Source organism: Lissotriton helveticus, chromosome 1_2, assembly GCF_964261635.1.
Source record: "Lissotriton helveticus chromosome 1_2, aLisHel1.1, whole genome shotgun sequence".
NCBI classification, from domain to species: Eukaryota; Metazoa; Chordata; class Amphibia; order Caudata; family Salamandridae; genus Lissotriton; species Lissotriton helveticus.
This window is the reverse complement of record NC_136058.1, coordinates 336702292-336720313: the sequence shown is the minus strand read 5'-3', so window position 1 is coordinate 336720313 and position 18022 is coordinate 336702292. Positions and strand designations below refer to the sequence as shown.

General features: G+C 39.6%; 32 non-coding genes across 32 annotated transcripts; all 32 read left to right on the top strand.

Moving 5' to 3' along the window:
* The first annotated feature begins 138 nt into the window (after positions 1-138).
* Positions 139-246, top strand: TRNAK-CUU (transfer RNA lysine (anticodon CUU)). Its single transcript has 2 exons — positions 139-175; positions 211-246. It is a non-coding gene; the product is annotated as a tRNA-Lys (tRNA).
* Positions 247-590: 344 nt separating this feature from the next.
* TRNAA-AGC (transfer RNA alanine (anticodon AGC)) lies at positions 591-663 on the top strand. The gene has a single exon. It is a non-coding gene; the product is annotated as a tRNA-Ala (tRNA).
* An 804-nt stretch (positions 664-1467) lies between these two features.
* Positions 1468-1540, top strand: TRNAA-AGC (transfer RNA alanine (anticodon AGC)). Its single transcript has one exon. It is a non-coding gene; the product is annotated as a tRNA-Ala (tRNA).
* Positions 1541-1892: 352 nt separating this feature from the next.
* Positions 1893-2000, top strand: TRNAK-CUU (transfer RNA lysine (anticodon CUU)). Its single transcript has 2 exons — positions 1893-1929; positions 1965-2000. It is a non-coding gene; the product is annotated as a tRNA-Lys (tRNA).
* A 344-nt stretch (positions 2001-2344) lies between these two features.
* Positions 2345-2417, top strand: TRNAA-AGC (transfer RNA alanine (anticodon AGC)). Its single transcript has one exon. It is a non-coding gene; the product is annotated as a tRNA-Ala (tRNA).
* A 352-nt stretch (positions 2418-2769) lies between these two features.
* On the top strand, positions 2770-2877 carry TRNAK-CUU (transfer RNA lysine (anticodon CUU)). Its single transcript has 2 exons — positions 2770-2806; positions 2842-2877. It is a non-coding gene; the product is annotated as a tRNA-Lys (tRNA).
* A 344-nt stretch (positions 2878-3221) lies between these two features.
* On the top strand, positions 3222-3294 carry TRNAA-AGC (transfer RNA alanine (anticodon AGC)). The gene has a single exon. It is a non-coding gene; the product is annotated as a tRNA-Ala (tRNA).
* A 352-nt stretch (positions 3295-3646) lies between these two features.
* Positions 3647-3754, top strand: TRNAK-CUU (transfer RNA lysine (anticodon CUU)). The gene is made up of 2 exons: positions 3647-3683; positions 3719-3754. It is a non-coding gene; the product is annotated as a tRNA-Lys (tRNA).
* A 1221-nt stretch (positions 3755-4975) lies between these two features.
* TRNAA-AGC (transfer RNA alanine (anticodon AGC)) lies at positions 4976-5048 on the top strand. Its single transcript has one exon. It is a non-coding gene; the product is annotated as a tRNA-Ala (tRNA).
* Positions 5049-5400: 352 nt separating this feature from the next.
* Positions 5401-5473, top strand: TRNAK-CUU (transfer RNA lysine (anticodon CUU)). The gene has a single exon. It is a non-coding gene; the product is annotated as a tRNA-Lys (tRNA).
* Positions 5474-5817: 344 nt separating this feature from the next.
* Positions 5818-5890, top strand: TRNAA-AGC (transfer RNA alanine (anticodon AGC)). The gene has a single exon. It is a non-coding gene; the product is annotated as a tRNA-Ala (tRNA).
* An 804-nt stretch (positions 5891-6694) lies between these two features.
* Positions 6695-6767, top strand: TRNAA-AGC (transfer RNA alanine (anticodon AGC)). Its single transcript has one exon. It is a non-coding gene; the product is annotated as a tRNA-Ala (tRNA).
* Positions 6768-7119: 352 nt separating this feature from the next.
* TRNAK-CUU (transfer RNA lysine (anticodon CUU)) lies at positions 7120-7192 on the top strand. The gene has a single exon. It is a non-coding gene; the product is annotated as a tRNA-Lys (tRNA).
* Positions 7193-7536: 344 nt separating this feature from the next.
* On the top strand, positions 7537-7609 carry TRNAA-AGC (transfer RNA alanine (anticodon AGC)). Its single transcript has one exon. It is a non-coding gene; the product is annotated as a tRNA-Ala (tRNA).
* Positions 7610-7961: 352 nt separating this feature from the next.
* On the top strand, positions 7962-8069 carry TRNAK-CUU (transfer RNA lysine (anticodon CUU)). Its single transcript has 2 exons — positions 7962-7998; positions 8034-8069. It is a non-coding gene; the product is annotated as a tRNA-Lys (tRNA).
* A 344-nt stretch (positions 8070-8413) lies between these two features.
* TRNAA-AGC (transfer RNA alanine (anticodon AGC)) lies at positions 8414-8486 on the top strand. Its single transcript has one exon. It is a non-coding gene; the product is annotated as a tRNA-Ala (tRNA).
* A 352-nt stretch (positions 8487-8838) lies between these two features.
* TRNAK-CUU (transfer RNA lysine (anticodon CUU)) lies at positions 8839-8946 on the top strand. Its single transcript has 2 exons — positions 8839-8875; positions 8911-8946. It is a non-coding gene; the product is annotated as a tRNA-Lys (tRNA).
* Positions 8947-9290: 344 nt separating this feature from the next.
* TRNAA-AGC (transfer RNA alanine (anticodon AGC)) lies at positions 9291-9363 on the top strand. The gene has a single exon. It is a non-coding gene; the product is annotated as a tRNA-Ala (tRNA).
* An 803-nt stretch (positions 9364-10166) lies between these two features.
* Positions 10167-10239, top strand: TRNAA-AGC (transfer RNA alanine (anticodon AGC)). The gene has a single exon. It is a non-coding gene; the product is annotated as a tRNA-Ala (tRNA).
* A 352-nt stretch (positions 10240-10591) lies between these two features.
* On the top strand, positions 10592-10699 carry TRNAK-CUU (transfer RNA lysine (anticodon CUU)). The gene is made up of 2 exons: positions 10592-10628; positions 10664-10699. It is a non-coding gene; the product is annotated as a tRNA-Lys (tRNA).
* Positions 10700-11043: 344 nt separating this feature from the next.
* On the top strand, positions 11044-11116 carry TRNAA-AGC (transfer RNA alanine (anticodon AGC)). The gene has a single exon. It is a non-coding gene; the product is annotated as a tRNA-Ala (tRNA).
* A 352-nt stretch (positions 11117-11468) lies between these two features.
* On the top strand, positions 11469-11576 carry TRNAK-CUU (transfer RNA lysine (anticodon CUU)). The gene is made up of 2 exons: positions 11469-11505; positions 11541-11576. It is a non-coding gene; the product is annotated as a tRNA-Lys (tRNA).
* Positions 11577-12797: 1221 nt separating this feature from the next.
* On the top strand, positions 12798-12870 carry TRNAA-AGC (transfer RNA alanine (anticodon AGC)). Its single transcript has one exon. It is a non-coding gene; the product is annotated as a tRNA-Ala (tRNA).
* A 352-nt stretch (positions 12871-13222) lies between these two features.
* Positions 13223-13330, top strand: TRNAK-CUU (transfer RNA lysine (anticodon CUU)). Its single transcript has 2 exons — positions 13223-13259; positions 13295-13330. It is a non-coding gene; the product is annotated as a tRNA-Lys (tRNA).
* A 344-nt stretch (positions 13331-13674) lies between these two features.
* Positions 13675-13747, top strand: TRNAA-AGC (transfer RNA alanine (anticodon AGC)). The gene has a single exon. It is a non-coding gene; the product is annotated as a tRNA-Ala (tRNA).
* A 352-nt stretch (positions 13748-14099) lies between these two features.
* TRNAK-CUU (transfer RNA lysine (anticodon CUU)) lies at positions 14100-14207 on the top strand. The gene is made up of 2 exons: positions 14100-14136; positions 14172-14207. It is a non-coding gene; the product is annotated as a tRNA-Lys (tRNA).
* Positions 14208-14551: 344 nt separating this feature from the next.
* On the top strand, positions 14552-14624 carry TRNAA-AGC (transfer RNA alanine (anticodon AGC)). Its single transcript has one exon. It is a non-coding gene; the product is annotated as a tRNA-Ala (tRNA).
* Positions 14625-14976: 352 nt separating this feature from the next.
* Positions 14977-15084, top strand: TRNAK-CUU (transfer RNA lysine (anticodon CUU)). Its single transcript has 2 exons — positions 14977-15013; positions 15049-15084. It is a non-coding gene; the product is annotated as a tRNA-Lys (tRNA).
* Positions 15085-15428: 344 nt separating this feature from the next.
* Positions 15429-15501, top strand: TRNAA-AGC (transfer RNA alanine (anticodon AGC)). The gene has a single exon. It is a non-coding gene; the product is annotated as a tRNA-Ala (tRNA).
* Positions 15502-16305: 804 nt separating this feature from the next.
* TRNAA-AGC (transfer RNA alanine (anticodon AGC)) lies at positions 16306-16378 on the top strand. The gene has a single exon. It is a non-coding gene; the product is annotated as a tRNA-Ala (tRNA).
* A 352-nt stretch (positions 16379-16730) lies between these two features.
* Positions 16731-16838, top strand: TRNAK-CUU (transfer RNA lysine (anticodon CUU)). Its single transcript has 2 exons — positions 16731-16767; positions 16803-16838. It is a non-coding gene; the product is annotated as a tRNA-Lys (tRNA).
* Positions 16839-17182: 344 nt separating this feature from the next.
* Positions 17183-17255, top strand: TRNAA-AGC (transfer RNA alanine (anticodon AGC)). The gene has a single exon. It is a non-coding gene; the product is annotated as a tRNA-Ala (tRNA).
* Positions 17256-18022: the final 767 nt, after the last annotated feature.

Genomic DNA, 18022 nt, shown 5'->3' with positions numbered 1-18022 from the left:
TGTCTCATTTTACTTGACACTCTGTCCACTGAGGGATCTATAAATGATAAGTTCCTTGAAAAACAAGAGTTGAGGAATATCCAGGAACTGGTTTTCTTAATGAAAAACGATCAGTTTGCATACTACTTTAAAGAGGGAGCCCGGCTAGCTCAGTCGGTAGAGCATGAGACTCTTGATCTCAGGGTCGTGGGTTCAAGCATGAGACTCTTAATCTCAGGGTCGTGGGTTCGAGCCCCACGTTGGGCGAAAACGAGTAATTTTTGCAGGATTATTGCATTGGATCTCATAATATGGCAATTAATCTTGCATTAGACATGCAATAACTCCCAAAAATTGTATATCTTTGGTTTCCCATTGGTGGGAAATGTAACTTCAAGATTAGGTAGGGCATTAGTCTAGATTAACATACAGCGATATTACTCCTATTCAAGTACTTAACAGGCCAACCTGAACTGTAAAACATCCCCTAAGTGGAGGTAAGGCATCAGTTAGGAGTGAACTGAACACTCATGTAATGGGCAATTTGACATCAAATAAAGTGTGGTAGGCATTACCATTACTTTTGAAATGTTATTCTGAGGTAGCACACAGGGGAATTAGCTCAAATGGTAGAGCGCTCGCTTAGCATGCGAGAGGTAGCGGGATCGATGCCCGCATTCTCCATTCTAAAATGTACATACATTTTATTTTTAACTTGTCATTGCCAAGATTGTTGCATAGTAAGAACAGATAAATCACAGATGGCTTTCATATATGGTCACATCATAACAACTAAAGCTGTTTTATCAAAAGGGTTTAGGTATTCGTTAGCTTGTGAGAGCAATTTGAGTTCTTATGCAATCTCACAATGACATTTCCACAACTTCCATTTCAATTTTGTCTCATTTTACTTGACACTCTGTCCACTGAGGGATCTATAAATGATAAGTTCCTTGAAAAACAAGAGTTGAGGAATATCCAGGAACTGGTTTTCTTAATGAAAAACGATCAGTTTGCATACTACTTTAAAGAGGGAGCCCGGCTAGCTCAGTCGGTAGAGCATGAGACTCTTGATCTCAGGGTCGTGGGTTCGAGCATGAGACTCTTAATCTCAGGGTCGTGGGTTCGAGCCCCATGTTGGGCGAAAACGAGTAATTTTTGCAGGATTATTGCATTGGATCTCATAATATGGCAATTAATCTTGCATTAGACATGCAATAACTCCCAAAAATTGTATATCTTTGGTTTCCCATTGGTGGGAAATATAACTTCAAGATTAGGTAGGGCATTAGTCTAGATTAACATACAGCGATATTACTCCTATTCAAGTACTTAACAGGCCAACCTGAACTGTAAAACATCCCCTAAGTGGAGGTAAGGCATCAGTTAGGAGTGAACTGAACACTCATGTAATGGGCAATTTGACATCAAATAAAGTGTGGTAGGCATTACCATTACTTTTGAAATGTTATTCTGAGGGAGCACACAGGGGAATTAGCTCAAATGGTAGAGCGCTCGCTTAGCATGCGAGAGGTAGCGGGATCGATGCCCGCATTCTCCATTCTAAAATGTACATACATTTTATTTTTAACTTGTCATTGCCAAGCTTGTTGCATAGTAAGAACAGATAAATCACAGATGGCTTTCATATATGGTCACATCATAACAACTAAAGCTGTTTTATCAAAAGGGTTTAGGTATTCGTTAGCTTGTGAGAGCAATTTGAGTTCTTATGCAATCTCACAATGACATTTCCACAACTTCCATTTCAATTTTGTCTCATTTTACTTGACACTCTGTCCACTGAGGGATCTATAAATGATAAGTTCCTTGAAAAACAAGAGTTGAGGAATATCCAGGAACTGGTTTTCTTAATGAAAAACGATCAGTTTGCATACTACTTTAAAGAGGGAGCCCGGCTAGCTCAGTCGGTAGAGCATGAGACTCTTGATCTCAGGGTCGTGGGTTCAAGCATGAGACTCTTAATCTCAGGGTCGTGGGTTCGAGCCCCACGTTGGGCGAAAACGAGTAATTTTTGCAGGATTATTGCATTGGATCTCATAATATGGCAATTAATCTTGCATTAGACATGCAATAACTCCCAAAAATTGTATATCTTTGGTTTCCCATTGGTGGGAAATGTAACTTCAAGATTAGGTAGGGCATTAGTCTAGATTAACATACAGCGATATTACTCCTATTCAAGTACTTAACAGGCCAACCTGAACTGTAAAACATCCCCTAAGTGGAGGTAAGGCATCAGTTAGGAGTGAACTGAACACTCATGTAATGGGCAATTTGACATCAAATAAAGTGTGGTAGGCATTACCATTACTTTTGAAATGTTATTCTGAGGTAGCACACAGGGGAATTAGCTCAAATGGTAGAGCGCTCGCTTAGCATGCGAGAGGTAGCGGGATCGATGCCCGCATTCTCCATTCTAAAATGTACATACATTTTATTTTTAACTTGTCATTGCCAAGATTGTTGCATAGTAAGAACAGATAAATCACAGATGGCTTTCATATATGGTCACATCATAACAACTAAAGCTGTTTTATCAAAAGGGTTTAGGTATTCGTTAGCTTGTGAGAGCAATTTGAGTTCTTATGCAATCTCACAATGACATTTCCACAACTTCCATTTCAATTTTGTCTCATTTTACTTGACACTCTGTCCACTGAGGGATCTATAAATGATAAGTTCCTTGAAAAACAAGAGTTGAGGAATATCCAGGAACTGGTTTTCTTAATGAAAAACGATCAGTTTGCATACTACTTTAAAGAGGGAGCCCGGCTAGCTCAGTCGGTAGAGCATGAGACTCTTGATCTCAGGGTCGTGGGTTCGAGCATGAGACTCTTAATCTCAGGGTCGTGGGTTCGAGCCCCACGTTGGGCGAAAAAGAGTAATTTTTGCAGGATTATTGCATTGGATCTCATAATATGGCAATTAATCTTGCATTAGACATGCAATAACTCCCAAAAATTGTATATCTTTGGTTTCCCATTGGTGGGAAATATAACTTCAAGATTAGGTAGGGCATTAGTCTAGATTAACATACAGCGATATTACTCCTATTCAAGTACTTAACAGGCCAACCTGAACTGTAAAACATCCCCTAAGTGGAGGTAAGGCATCAGTTAGGAGTGAACTGAACACTCATGTAATGGGCAATTTGACATCAAATAAAGTGTGGTAGGCATTACCATTACTTTTGAAATGTTATTCTGAGGGAGCACACAGGGGAATTAGCTCAAATGGTAGAGCGCTCGCTTAGCATGCGAGAGGTAGCGGGATCGATGCCCGCATTCTCCATTCTAAAATGTACATACATTTTATTTTTAACTTGTCATTGCCAAGCTTGTTGCATAGTAAGAACAGATAAATCACAGATGGCTTTCATATATGGTCACATCATAACAACTAAAGCTGTTTTATCAAAAGGGTTTAGGTATTCGTTAGCTTGTGAGAGCAATTTGAGTTCTTATGCAATCTCACAATGACATTTCCACAACTTCCATTTCAATTTTGTCTCATTTTACTTGACACTCTGTCCACTGAGGGATCTATAAATGATAAGTTCCTTGAAAAACAAGAGTTGAGGAATATCCAGGAACTGGTTTTCTTAATGAAAAACGATCAGTTTGCATACTACTTTAAAGAGGGAGCCCGGCTAGCTCAGTCGGTAGAGCATGAGACTCTTGATCTCAGGGTCGTGGGTTCGAGCATGAGACTCTTAATCTCAGGGTCGTGGGTTCGAGCCCCACGTTGGGCGAAAACGAGTAATTTTTGCAGGATTATTGCATTGGATCTCATAATATGGCAATTAATCTTGCATTAGACATGCAATAACTCCCAAAAATTGTATATCTTTGGTTTCCCATTGGTGGGAAATGTAACTTCAAGATTAGGTAGGGCATTAGTCTAGATTAACATACAGCGATATTACTCCTATTCAAGTACTAAACAGGCCAACCTGAACTGTAAAACATCCCCTAAGTGGAGGTAAGGCATCAGTTAGGAGTGAACTGAACACTCATGTAATGGGCAATTTGACATCAAATAAAGTGTGGTAGGCATTACCATTACTTTTGAAATGTTATTCTGAGGGAGCACACAGGGGAATTAGCTCAAATGGTAGAGCGCTCGCTTAGCATGCGATAGGTAGCGGGATCGATGCCCGCATTCTCCATTCTAAAATGTACATACATTTTATTTTTAACTTGTCATTGCCAAGCTTGTTGCATAGTAAGAACAGATAAATCACAGATGGCTTTCATATATGGTCACATCATAACAACTAAAGGTGTTTTATCAAAAGGGTTTAGGTATTCGTTAGCTTGTGAGAGCAATTTGAGTTCTTATGCAATCTCACAATGACATTTCCACAACTTCCATTTCAATTTTGTCTCATTTTACTTGACACTCTGTCCACTGAGGGATCTATAAATGATAAGTTCCTTGAAAAACAAGAGTTGAGGAATATCCAGGAACTGGTTTTCTTAATGAAAAACGATCAGTTTGCATACTACTTTAAAGAGGGAGCCCGGCCAGCTCAGTCGGTAGAGCATGAGACTCTTGATCTCAGGGTCGTGGGTTCGAGCATGAGACTCTTAATCTCAGGGTCGTGGGTTCGAGCCCCACGTTGGGCGAAAACGAGTAATTTTTGCAGGATTATTGCATTGGATCTCATAATATGGCAATTAATCTTGCATTAGACATGCAATAACTCCCAAAAATTGTATATCTTTGGTTTCCCATTGGTGGGAAATGTAACTTCAAGATTAGGTAGGGCATTAGTCTAGATTAACATACAGCGATATTACTCCTATTCAAGTACTAAACAGGCCAACCTGAACTGTAAAACATCCCCTAAGTGGAGGTAAGGCATCAGTTAGGAGTGAACTGAACACTCATGTAATGGGCAATTTGACGTCAAATAAAGTGTCGTAGGCATTAACATTACTTTTGAAATGTTATTGTGAGGGAGCACACAGGGGAATTAGCTCAGATGGTAGAGCGCTCGCTTAGCATGCGAGAGGTAGCGGGATCGATGCCCGCATTCTCCATTCTAAAATGTACATACATTTTATTTTTAACTTGTCATTGCCAAGCTTGTTGCATAGTAAGAACAGATAAATCACAGATGGCTTTCATATATGGTCACATCATAACAACTAAAGGGGTTTTATCAAAAGGGTTTAGGTATTCGTTAGCTTGTGAGAGCAATTTGAGTTCTTATGCAATCTCACAATGACATTTCCACAACTTCCATTTCAATTTTGTCTCATTTTACTTGACACTCTGTCCACTGAGGGATCTATAAATGATAAGTTCCTTGAAAAACAAGAGTTGAGGAATATCCAGGAACTGGTTTTCTTAATGAAAAATGATCAGTTTGCATTCTACTTTAAAGAGGGAGCCCGGCTAGCTCAGTCGGTAGAGCATGAGACTCTTAATCTCAGGGTCGTGGGTTCGAGCCCCACGTTGGGCGAAAACGAGTATTTTTTGCAGGATTATTGTGTTGGATCTCATAATATGGCAATTAATCTTGCATTAGACATGCAATAACTCCCAAAAATTGTATATCTTTGGTTTCCCATTGGTGGGAAATGTAACTTCAAGATTAGGTAGGGCATTAGTCTAGATTAACATACAGCGATATTACTCCTATTCAAGTACTTAACAGGCCAACCTGAACTGTAAAACATCCCCTAAGTGGAGGTAAGGCATCAGTTAGGAGTGAACTGAACACTCATGTAATGGGCAATTTGACATCAAATAAAGTGTGGTAGGCATTACCATTACTTTTGAAATGTTATTCTGAGGGAGCACACAGGGGAATTAGCTCAAATGGTAGAGCGCTCGCTTAGCATGCGAGAGGTAGCGGGATCGATGCCCGCATTCTCCATTCTAAAATGTACATACATTTTATTTTTAACTTGTCATTGCCAAGCTTGTTGCATAGTAAGAACAGATAAATCACAGATGGCTTTCATATATGGTCACATCATAACAACTAAAGCTGTTTTATCAAAAGGGTTTAGGTATTCGTTAGCTTGTGAGAGCAATTTGAGTTCTTATGCAATCTCACAATGACATTTCCACAACTTCCATTTCAATTTTGTCTCATTTTACTTGACACTCTGTCCACTGAGGGATCTATAAATGATAAGTTCCTTGAAAAACAAGAGTTGAGGAATATCCAGGAACTGGTTTTCTTAATGAAAAACGATCAGTTTGCATACTACTTTAAAGAGGGAGCCCGGCTAGCTCAGTCGGTAGAGCATGAGACTCTTGATCTCAGGGTCGTGGGTTCGAGCATGAGACTCTTAATCTCAGGGTCGTGGGTTCGAGCCCCACGTTTGGCGAAAACGAGTAATTTTTGCAGGATTATTGCATTGGATCTCATAATATGGCAATTAATCTTGCATTAGACATGCAATAACTCCCAAAAATTGTATATCTTTGGTTTCCCATTGGTGGGAAATGTAACTTCAAGATTAGGTAGGGCATTAGTCTAGATTAACATACAGCGATATTACTCCTATTCAAGTACTTAACAGGCCAACCTGAACTGTAAAACATCCCCTAAGTGGAGGTAAGGCATCAGTTAGGAGTGAACTGAACACTCATGTAATGGGCAATTTGACATCAAATAAAGTGTGGTAGGCATTACCATTACTTTTGAAATGTTATTCTGAGGGAGCACACAGGGGAATTAGCTCAAATGGTAGAGCGCTCGCTTAGCATGCGAGAGGTAGTGGGATCGATGCCCGCATTCTCCATTCTAAAATGTACATACATTTTATTTTTAACTTGTCATTGCCAAGCTTGTTGCATAGTAAGAACAGATAAATCACAGATGGCTTTCATATATGGTCACATCATAACAACTAAAGGGGTTTTATCAAAAGGGTTTAGGTATTCGTTAGCTTGTGAGAGCAATTTGAGTTCTTATGCAATCTCACAATGACATTTCCACAACTTCCATTTCAATTTTGTCTCATTTTACTTGACACTCTGTCCACTGAGGGATCTATAAATGATAAGTTCCTTGAAAAACAAGAGTTGAGGAATATCCAGGAACTGGTTTTCTTAATGAAAAACGATCAGTTTGCATTCTACTTTAAAGAGGGAGCCCGGCTAGCTCAGTCGGTAGAGCATGAGACTCTTAATCTCAGGGTCGTGGGTTCGAGCCCCACGTTGGGCGAAAACGAGTAATTTTTGCAGGATTATTGCATTGGATCTCATAATATGGCAATTAATCTTGCATTAGACATGCAATAACTCCCAAAAATTGTATATCTTTGGTTTCCCATTGGTGGGAAATGTAACTTCAAGATTAGGTAGGGCATTAGTCTAGATTAACATACAGCGATATTACTCCTATTCAAGTACTTAACAGGCCAACCTGAACTGTAAAACATCCCCTAAGTGGAGGTAAGGCATCAGTTAGGAGTGAACTGAACACTCATGTAATGGGCAATTTGACATCAAATAAAGTGTGGTAGGCATTACCATTACTTTTGAAATGTTATTCTGAGGGAGCACACAGGGGAATTAGCTCAAATGGTAGAGCGCTCGCTTAGCATGCGAGAGGTAGCGGGATCGATGCCCGCATTCTCCATTCTAAAATGTACATACATTTTATTTTTAACTTGTCATTGCCAAGCTTGTTGCATAGTAAGAACAGATAAATCACAGATGGCTTTCATATATGGTCACATCATAACAACTAAAGCTGTTTTATCAAAAGGGTTTAGGTATTCGTTAGCTTGTGAGAGCAATTTGAGTTCTTATGCAATCTCACAATGACATTTCCACAACTTCCATTTCAATTTTGTCTCATTTTACTTGACACTCTGTCCACTGAGGGATCTATAAATGATAAGTTCCTTGAAAAACAAGAGTTGAGGAATATCCAGGAACTGGTTTTCTTAATGAAAAACGATCAGTTTGCATACTACTTTAAAGAGGGAGCCCGGCTAGCTCAGTCGGTAGAGCATGAGACTCTTGATCTCAGGGTCGTGGGTTCGAGCATGAGACTCTTAATCTCAGGGTCGTGGGTTCGAGCCCCACGTTGGGCGAAAACGAGTAATTTTTGCAGGATTATTGCATTGGATCTCATAATATGGCAATTAATCTTGCATTAGACATGCAATAACTCCCAAAAATTGTATATCTTTGGTTTCCCATTGGTGGGAAATGTAACTTCAAGATTAGGTAGGGCATTAGTCTAGATTAACATACAGCGATATTACTCCTATTCAAGTACTTAACAGGCCAACCTGAACTGTAAAACATCCCCTAAGTGGAGGTAAGGCATCAGTTAGGAGTGAACTGAACACTCATGTAATGGGCAATTTGACATCAAATAAAGTGTGGTAGGCATTACCATTACTTTTGAAATGTTATTCTGAGGTAGCACACAGGGGAATTAGCTCAAATGGTAGAGCGCTCGCTTAGCATGCGAGAGGTAGTGGGATCGATGCCCGCATTCTCCATTCTAAAATGTACATACATTTTATTTTTAACTTGTCATTGCCAAGATTGTTGCATAGTAAGAACAGATAAATCACAGATGGCTTTCATATATGGTCACATCATAACAACTAAAGCTGTTTTATCAAAAGGGTTTAGGTATTCGTTAGCTTGTGAGAGCAATTTGAGTTCTTATGCAATCTCACAATGACATTTCCACAACTTCCATTTCAATTTTGTCTCATTTTACTTGACACTCTGTCCACTGAGGGATCTATAAATGATAAGTTCCTTGAAAAACAAGAGTTGAGGAATATCCAGGAACTGGTTTTCTTAATGAAAAACGATCAGTTTGCATACTACTTTAAAGAGGGAGCCCGGCTAGCTCAGTCGGTAGAGCATGAGACTCTTGATCTCAGGGTCATGGGTTCGAGCATGAGACTCTTAATCTCAGGGTCGTGGGTTCGAGCCCCACGTTGGGCGAAAACGAGTAATTTTTGCAGGATTCTTGCATTGGATCTCATAATATGGCAATTAATCTTGCATTAGACATGCAATAACTCCCAAAAATTGTATATCTTTGGTTTCCCATTGGTGGGAAATATAACTTCAAGATTAGGTAGGGCATTAGTCTAGATTAACATACAGCGATATTACTCCTATTCAAGTACTTAACAGGCCAACCTGAACTGTAAAACATCCCCTAAGTGGAGGTAAGGCATCAGTTAGGAGTGAACTGAACACTCATGTAATGGGCAATTTGACATCAAATAAAGTGTGGTAGGCATTACCATTACTTTTGAAATGTTATTCTGAGGGAGCACACAGGGGAATTAGCTCAAATGGTAGAGCGCTCGCTTAGCATGCGAGAGGTAGCGGGATCGATGCCCGCATTCTCCATTCTTAAATGTACATACATTTTATTTTTAACTTGTCATTGCCAAGCTTGTTGCATAGTAAGAACAGATAAATCACAGATGGCTTTCATGTATGGTCACATCATAACAACTAAAGCTGTTTTATCAAAAGGGTTTAGGTATTCGTTAGCTTGTGAGAGCAATTTGAGTTCTTATGCAATCTCACAATGACATTTCCACAACTTCCATTTCAATTTTGTCTCATTTTACTTGACACTCTGTCCACTGAGGGATCTATAAATGATAAGTTCCTTGAAAAACAAGAGTTGAGGAATATCCAGGAACTGGTTTTCTTAATGAAAAACGATCAGTTTGCATACTACTTTAAAGAGGGAGCCCGGCTAGCTCAGTCAGTAGAGCATGAGACTCTTGATCTCAGGGTCGTGGGTTCGAGCATGAGACTCTTAATCTCAGGGTCGTGGGTTCGAGCCCCACGTTGGGCGAAAACGAGTAATTTTTGCAGGATTATTGCATTGGATCTCATAATATGGCAATTAATCTTGCATTAGACATGCAATAACTCCCAAAAATTGTTATCTTTGGTTTCCCATTGGTGGGAAATGTAACTTCAAGATTAGGTAGGGCATTAGTCTAGATTAACATACAGCGATATTACTCCTATTCAAGTACTTAACAGGCCAACCTGAACTGTAAAACATCCCCTAAGTGGAGGTAAGGCATCAGTTAGGAGTGAACTGAACACTCATGTAATGGGCAATTTGACATCAAATAAAGTGTGGTAGGCATTACCATTACTTTTGAAATGTTATTCTGAGGTAGCACACAGGGGAATTAGCTCAAATGGTAGAGCGCTCGCTTAGCATGCGAGAGGTAGCGGGATCGATGCCCGCATTCTCCATTCTAAAATGTACATACATTTTATTTTTAACTTGTCATTGCCAAGATTGTTGCATAGTAAGAACAGATAAATCACAGATGGCTTTCATATATGGTCACATCATAACAACTAAAGCTGTTTTATCAAAAGGGTTTAGGTATTCGTTAGCTTGTGAGAGCAATTTGAGTTCTTATGCAATCTCACAATGACATTTCCACAACTTCCATTTCAATTTTGTCTCATTTTACTTGACACTCTGTCCACTGAGGGATCTATAAATGATAAGTTCCTTGAAAAACAAGAGTTGAGGAATATCCAGGAACTGGTTTTCTTAATGAAAAACGATCAGTTTGCATACTACTTTAAAGAGGGAGCCCGGCTAGCTCAGTCGGTAGAGCATGAGACTCTTGATCTCAGGGTCATGGGTTTGAGCATGAGACTCTTAATCTCAGGGTCGTGGGTTCGAGCCCCACGTTGGGCGAAAACGAGTAATTTTTGCAGGATTATTGCATTGGATCTCATAATATGGCAATTAATCTTGCATTAGACATGCAATAACTCCCAAAAATTGTATATCTTTGGTTTCCCATTGGTGGGAAATATAACTTCAAGATTAGGTAGGGCATTAGTCTAGATTAACATACAGCGATATTACTCCTATTCAAGTACTTAACAGGCCAACCTGAACTGTAAAACATCCCCTAAGTGGAGGTAAGGCATCAGTTAGGAGTGAACTGAACACTCATGTAATGGGCAATTTGACATCAAATAAAGTGTGGTAGGCATTACCATTACTTTTGAAATGTTATTCTGAGGGAGCACACAGGGGAATTAGCTCAAATGGTAGAGCGCTCGCTTAGCATGCGAGAGGTAGCGGGATCGATGCCCGCATTCTCCATTCTAAAATGTACATACATTTTATTTTTAACTTGTCATTGCCAAGCTTGTTGCATAGTAAGAACAGATAAATCACAGATGGCTTTCATATATGGTCACATCATAACAACTAAAGCTGTTTTATCAAAAGGGTTTAGGTATTCGTTAGCTTGTGAGAGCAATTTGAGTTCTTATGCAATCTCACAATGACATTTCCACAACTTCCATTTCAATTCTGTCTCATTTTACTTGACACTCTGTCCACTGAGGGATCTATAAATGATAAGTTCCTTGAAAAACAAGAGTTGAGGAATATCCAGGAACTGGTTTTCTTAATGAAAAACGATCAGTTTGCATACTACTTTAAAGAGGGAGCCCGGCTAGCTCAGTCGGTAGAGCATGAGACTCTTGATCTCAGGGTCGTGGGTTCGAGCATGAGACTCTTAATCTCAGGGTCGTGGGTTCGAGCCCCACGTTGGGCGAAAACGAGTAATTTTTGCAGGATTATTGCATTGGATCTCATAATATGGCAATTAATCTTGCATTAGACATGCAATAACTCCCAAAAATTGTATATCTTTGGTTTCCCATTGGTGGGAAATGTAACTTCAAGATTAGGTAGGGCATTAGTCTAGATTAACATACAGCGATATTACTCCTATTCAAGTACTAAACAGGCCAACCTGAACTGTAAAACATCCCCTAAGTGGAGGTAAGGCATCAGTTAGGAGTGAACTGAACACTCATGTAATGGGCAATTTGACATCAAATAAAGTGTGGTAGGCATTACCATTACTTTTGAAATGTTATTCTGAGGGAGCACACAGGGGAATTAGCTCAAATGGTAGAGCGCTCGCTTAGCATGCGATAGGTAGCGGGATCGATGCCCGCATTCTCCATTCTAAAATGTACATACATTTTATTTTTAACTTGTCATTGCCAAGCTTGTTGCATAGTAAGAACAGATAAATCACAGATGGCTTTCATATATGGTCACATCATAACAACTAAAGGTGTTTTATCAAAAGGGTTTAGGTATTCGTTAGCTTGTGAGAGCAATTTGAGTTCTTATGCAATCTCACAATGACATTTCCACAACTTCCATTTCAATTTTGTCTCATTTTACTTGACACTCTGTCCACTGAGGGATCTATAAATGATAAGTTCCTTGAAAAACAAGAGTTGAGGAATATCCAGGAACTGGTTTTCTTAATGAAAAACGATCAGTTTGCATACTACTTTAAAGAGGGAGCCCGGCCAGCTCAGTCGGTAGAGCATGAGACTCTTGATCTCAGGGTCGTGGGTTCGAGCATGAGACTCTTAATCTCAGGGTCGTGGGTTCGAGCCCCACGTTGGGCGAAAACGAGTATTTTTTGCAGGATTATTGTGTTGGATCTCATAATATGGCAATTAATCTTGCATTAGACATGCAATAACTCCCAAAAATTGTATATCTTTGGTTTCCCATTGGTGGGAAATGTAACTTCAAGATTAGGTAGGGCATTAGTCTAGATTAACATACAGCGATATTACTCCTATTCAAGTACTTAACAGGCCAACCTGAACTGTAAAACATCCCCTAAGTGGAGGTAAGGCATCAGTTAGGAGTGAACTGAACACTCATGTAATGGGCAATTTGACATCAAATAAAGTGTGGTAGGCATTACCATTACTTTTGAAATGTTATTCTGAGGGAGCACACAGGGGAATTAGCTCAAATGGTAGAGCGCTCGCTTAGCATGCGAGAGGTAGCGGGATCGATGCCCGCATTCTCCATTCTAAAATGTACATACATTTTATTTTTAACTTGTCATTGCCAAGCTTGTTGCATAGTAAGAACAGATAAATCACAGATGGCTTTCATATATGGTCACATCATAACAACTAAAGCTGTTTTATCAAAAGGGTTTAGGTATTCGTTAGCTTGTGAGAGCAATTTGAGTTCTTATGCAATCTCACAATGACATTTCCACAACTTCCATTTCAATTTTGTCTCATTTTACTTGACACTCTGTCCACTGAGGGATCTATAAATGATAAGTTCCTTGAAAAACAAGAGTTGAGGAATATCCAGGAACTGGTTTTCTTAATGAAAAACGATCAGTTTGCATACTACTTTAAAGAGGGAGCCCGGCTAGCTCAGTCGGTAGAGCATGAGACTCTTGATCTCAGGGTCGTGGGTTCGAGCATGAGACTCTTAATCTCAGGGTCGTGGGTTCGAGCCCCACGTTGGGCGAAAACGAGTAATTTTTGCAGGATTATTGCATTGGATCTCATAATATGGCAATTAATCTTGCATTAGACATGCAATAACTCCCAAAAATTGTATATCTTTGGTTTCCCATTGGTGGGAAATGTAACTTCAAGATTAGGTAGGGCATTAGTCTAGATTAACATACAGCGATATTACTCCTATTCAAGTACTTAACAGGCCAACCTGAACTGTAAAACATCCCCTAAGTGGAGGTAAGGCATCAGTTAGGAGTGAACTGAACACTCATGTAATGGGCAATTTGACATCAAATAAAGTGTGGTAGGCATTACCATTACTTTTGAAATGTTATTCTGAGGGAGCACACAGGGGAATTAGCTCAAATGGTAGAGCGCTCGCTTAGCATGCGAGAGGTAGCGGGATCGATGCCCGCATTCTCCATTCTAAAATGTACATACATTTTATTTTTAACTTGTCATTGCCAAGCTTGTTGCATAGTAAGAACAGATAAATCACAGATGGCTTTCATATATGGTCACATCATAACAACTAAAGGTGTTTTATCAAAAGGGTTTAGGTATTCGTTAGCTTGTGAGAGCAATTTGAGTTCTTATGCAATCTCACAATGACATTTCCACAACTTCCATTTCAATTTTGTCTCATTTTACTTGACACTCTGTCCACTGAGGGATCTATAAATGATAAGTTCCTTGAAAAACAAGAGTTGAGGAATATCCAGGAACTGGTTTTCTTAATGAAAAACGATCAGTTTGCATACTACTTTAAAGAGGGAGCCCGGCTAGCTCAGTCGGTAGAGCATGAGACTCTTGATCTCAGGGTCGTGGGTTCGAGCATGAGACTCTTAATCTCAGGGTCGTGGGTTCGAGCCCCACGTTGGGCAAAAACGAGTAATTTTTGCAGGATTATTGCATTGGATCTCATAATATGGCAATTAATCTTGCATTAGACATGCAATAACTCCCAAAAATTGTATATCTTTGGTTTCCCATTGGTGGGAAATGTAACTTCAAGATTAGGTAGGGCATTAGTCTAGATTAACATACAGCGATATTACTCCTATTCAAGTACTAAACAGGCCAACCTGAACTGTAAAACATCCCCTAAGTGGAGGTAAGGCATCAGTTATGAGTGAACTGAACACTCATGTAATGGGCAATTTGACATCAAATAAAGTGTGGTAGGCATTACCATTACTTTTGAAATGTTATTCTGAGGGAGCACACAGGGGAATTAGCTCAAGTGGTAGAGCGCTCGCTTAGCATGCGAGAGGTAGCGGGATCGATGCCCGCATTCTCCATTCTAAAATGTACATACATTTTATTTTTAACTTGTCATTGCCAAGCTTGTTGCATAGTAAGAACAGATAAATCACAGATGGCTTTCATATATGGTCACATCATAACAACTAAAGGTGTTTTATCAAAAGGGTTTAGGTATTCGTTAGCTTGTGAGAGCAATTTGAGTTCTTATGCAATCTCACAATGACATTTCCACAACTTCCATTTCAATTTTGTCTCATTTTACTTGACACTCTGTCCACTGAGGGATCTATAAATGATAAGTTCCTTGAAAAACAAGAGTTGAGGAATATCCAGGAACTGGTTTTCTTAATGAAAAACGATCAGTTTGCATACTACTTTAAAGAGGGAGCCCGGCTAGCTCAGTCGGTAGAGCATGAGACTCTTGATCTCAGGGTCGTGGGTTCGAGCATGAGACTCTTAATCTCAGGGTCGTGGGTTCGAGCCCCACGTTGGGCGAAAACGAGTAATTTTTGCAGGATTATTGCATTGGATCTCATAATATGGCAATTAATCTTGCATTAGACATGCAATAACTCCCAAAAATTGTATATCTTTGGTTTCCCATTGGTGGGAAATGTAACTTCAAGATTAGGTAGGGCATTAGTCTAGATTAACATACAGCGATATTACTCCTATTCAAGTACTAAACAGGCCAACCTGAACTGTAAAACATCCCCTAAGTGGAGGTAAGGCATCAGTTAGGAGTGAACTGAACACTCATGTAATGGGCAATTTGACATCAAATAAAGTGTGGTAGGCATTACCATTACTTTTGAAATGTTATTCTGAGGGAGCACACAGGGGAATTAGCTCAAATGGTAGAGCGCTCGCTTAGCATGCGAGAGGTAGCGGGATCGATGCCCGCATTCTCCATTCTAAAATGTACATACATTTTATTTTTAACTTGTCATTGCCAAGCTTGTTGCATAGTAAGAACAGATAAATCACAGATGGCTTTCATATATGGTCACATCATAACAACTAAAGGTGTTTTATCAAAAGGGTTTAGGTATTCGTTAGCTTGTGAGAGCAATTTGAGTTCTTATGCAATCTCACAATGACATTTCCACAACTTCCATTTCAATTTTGTCTCATTTTACTTGACACTCTGTCCACTGAGGGATCTATAAATGATAAGTTCCTTGAAAAACAAGAGTTGAGGAATATCCAGGAACTGGTTTTCTTAATGAAAAACGATCAGTTTGCATACTACTTTAAAGAGGGAGCCCGGCCAGCTCAGTCGGTAGAGCATGAGACTCTTGATCTCAGGGTCGTGGGTTCGAGCATGAGACTCTTAATCTCAGGGTCGTGGGTTCGAGCCCCACGTTGGGCGAAAACGAGTAATTTTTGCAGGATTATTGCATTGGATCTCATAATATGGCAATTAATCTTGCATTAGACATGCAATAACTCCCAAAAATTGTATATCTTTGGTTTCCCATTGGTGGGAAATGTAACTTCAAGATTAGGTAGGGCATTAGTCTAGATTAACATACAGCGATATTACTCCTATTCAAGTACTAAACAGGCCAACCTGAACTGTAAAACATCCCCTAAGTGGAGGTAAGGCATCAGTTAGGAGTGAACTGAACACTCATGTAATGGGCAATTTGATATCAAATAAAGTGTGGTAGGCATTACCATTACTTTTGAAATGTTATTCTGAGGGAGCACACAGGGGAATTAGCTCAAATGGTAGAGCGCTCGCTTAGCATGCGAGAGGTAGCGGGATCGATGCCCGCATTCTCCATTCTAAAATGTACATACATTTTATTTTTAACTTGTCATTGCCAAGCTTGTTGCATAGTAAGAACAGATAAATCACAGATGGCTTTCATATATGGTCACATCATAACAACTAAAGGTGTTTTATCAAAAGGGTTTAGGTATTCGTTAGCTTGTGAGAGCAATTTGAGTTCTTATGCAATCTCACAATGACATTTCCACAACTTCCATTTCAATTTTGTCTCATTTTACTTGACACTCTGTCCACTGAGGGATCTATAAATGATAAGTTCCTTGAAAAACAAGAGTTGAGGAATATCCAGGAACTGGTTTTCTTAATGAAAAACGATCAGTTTGCATACTACTTTAAAGAGGGAGCCCGGCTAGCTCAGTCGGTAGAGCATGAGACTCTTGATCTCAGGGTCGTGGGTTCGAGCATGAGACTCTTAATCTCAGGGTCGTGGGTTCGAGCCCCACGTTGGGCGAAAACGAGTAATTTTTGCAGGATTATTGCATTGGATCTCATAATATGGCAATTAATCTTGCATTAGACATGCAATAACTCCCAAAAATTGTATATCTTTGGTTTCCCATTGGTGGGAAATGTAACTTCAAGATTAGGTAGGGCATTAGTCTAGATTAACATACAGCGATATTACTCCTATTCAAGTACTAAACAGGCCAACCTGAACTGTAAAACATCCCCTAAGTGGAGGTAAGGCATCAGTTAGGAGTGAACTGAACACTCATGTAATGGGCAATTTGACATCAAATAAAGTGTGGTAGGCATTACCATTACTTTTGAAATGTTATTCTGAGGGAGCACACAGGGGAATTAGCTCAAATGGTAGAGCGCTCGCTTAGCATGCGAGAGGTAGCGGGATCGATGCCCGCATTCTCCATTCTAAAATGTACATACATTTTATTTTTAACTTGTCATTGCCAAGCTTGTTGCATAGTAAGAACAGATAAATCACAGATGGCTTTCATATATGGTCACATCATAACAACTAAAGGTGTTTTATCAAAAGGGTTTAGGTATTCGTTAGCTTGTGAGAGCAATTTGAGTTCTTATGCAATCTCACAATGACATTTCCACAACTTCCATTTCAATTTTGTCTCATTTTACTTGACACTCTGTCCACTGAGGGATCTATAAATGATAAGTTCCTTGAAAAACAAGAGTTGAGGAATATCCAGGAACTGGTTTTCTTAATGAAAAACGATCAGTTTGCATACTACTTTAAAGAGGGAGCCCGGCCAGCTCAGTCGGTAGAGCATGAGACTCTTGATCTCAGGGTCGTGGGTTCGAGCATGAGACTCTTAATCTCAGGGTCGTGGGTTCGAGCCCCACGTTGGGCGAAAACGAGTAATTTTTGCAGGATTATTGCATTGGATCTCATAATATGGCAATTAATCTTGCATTAGACATGCAATAACTCCCAAAAATTGTATATCTTTGGTTTCCCATTGGTGGGAAATGTAACTTCAAGATTAGGTAGGGCATTAGTCTAGATTAACATACAGCGATATTACTCCTATTCAAGTACTAAACAGGCCAACCTGAACTGTAAAACATCCCCTAAGTGGAGGTAAGGCATCAGTTAGGAGTGAACTGAACACTCATGTAATGGGCAATTTGACATCAAATAAAGTGTGGTAGGCATTA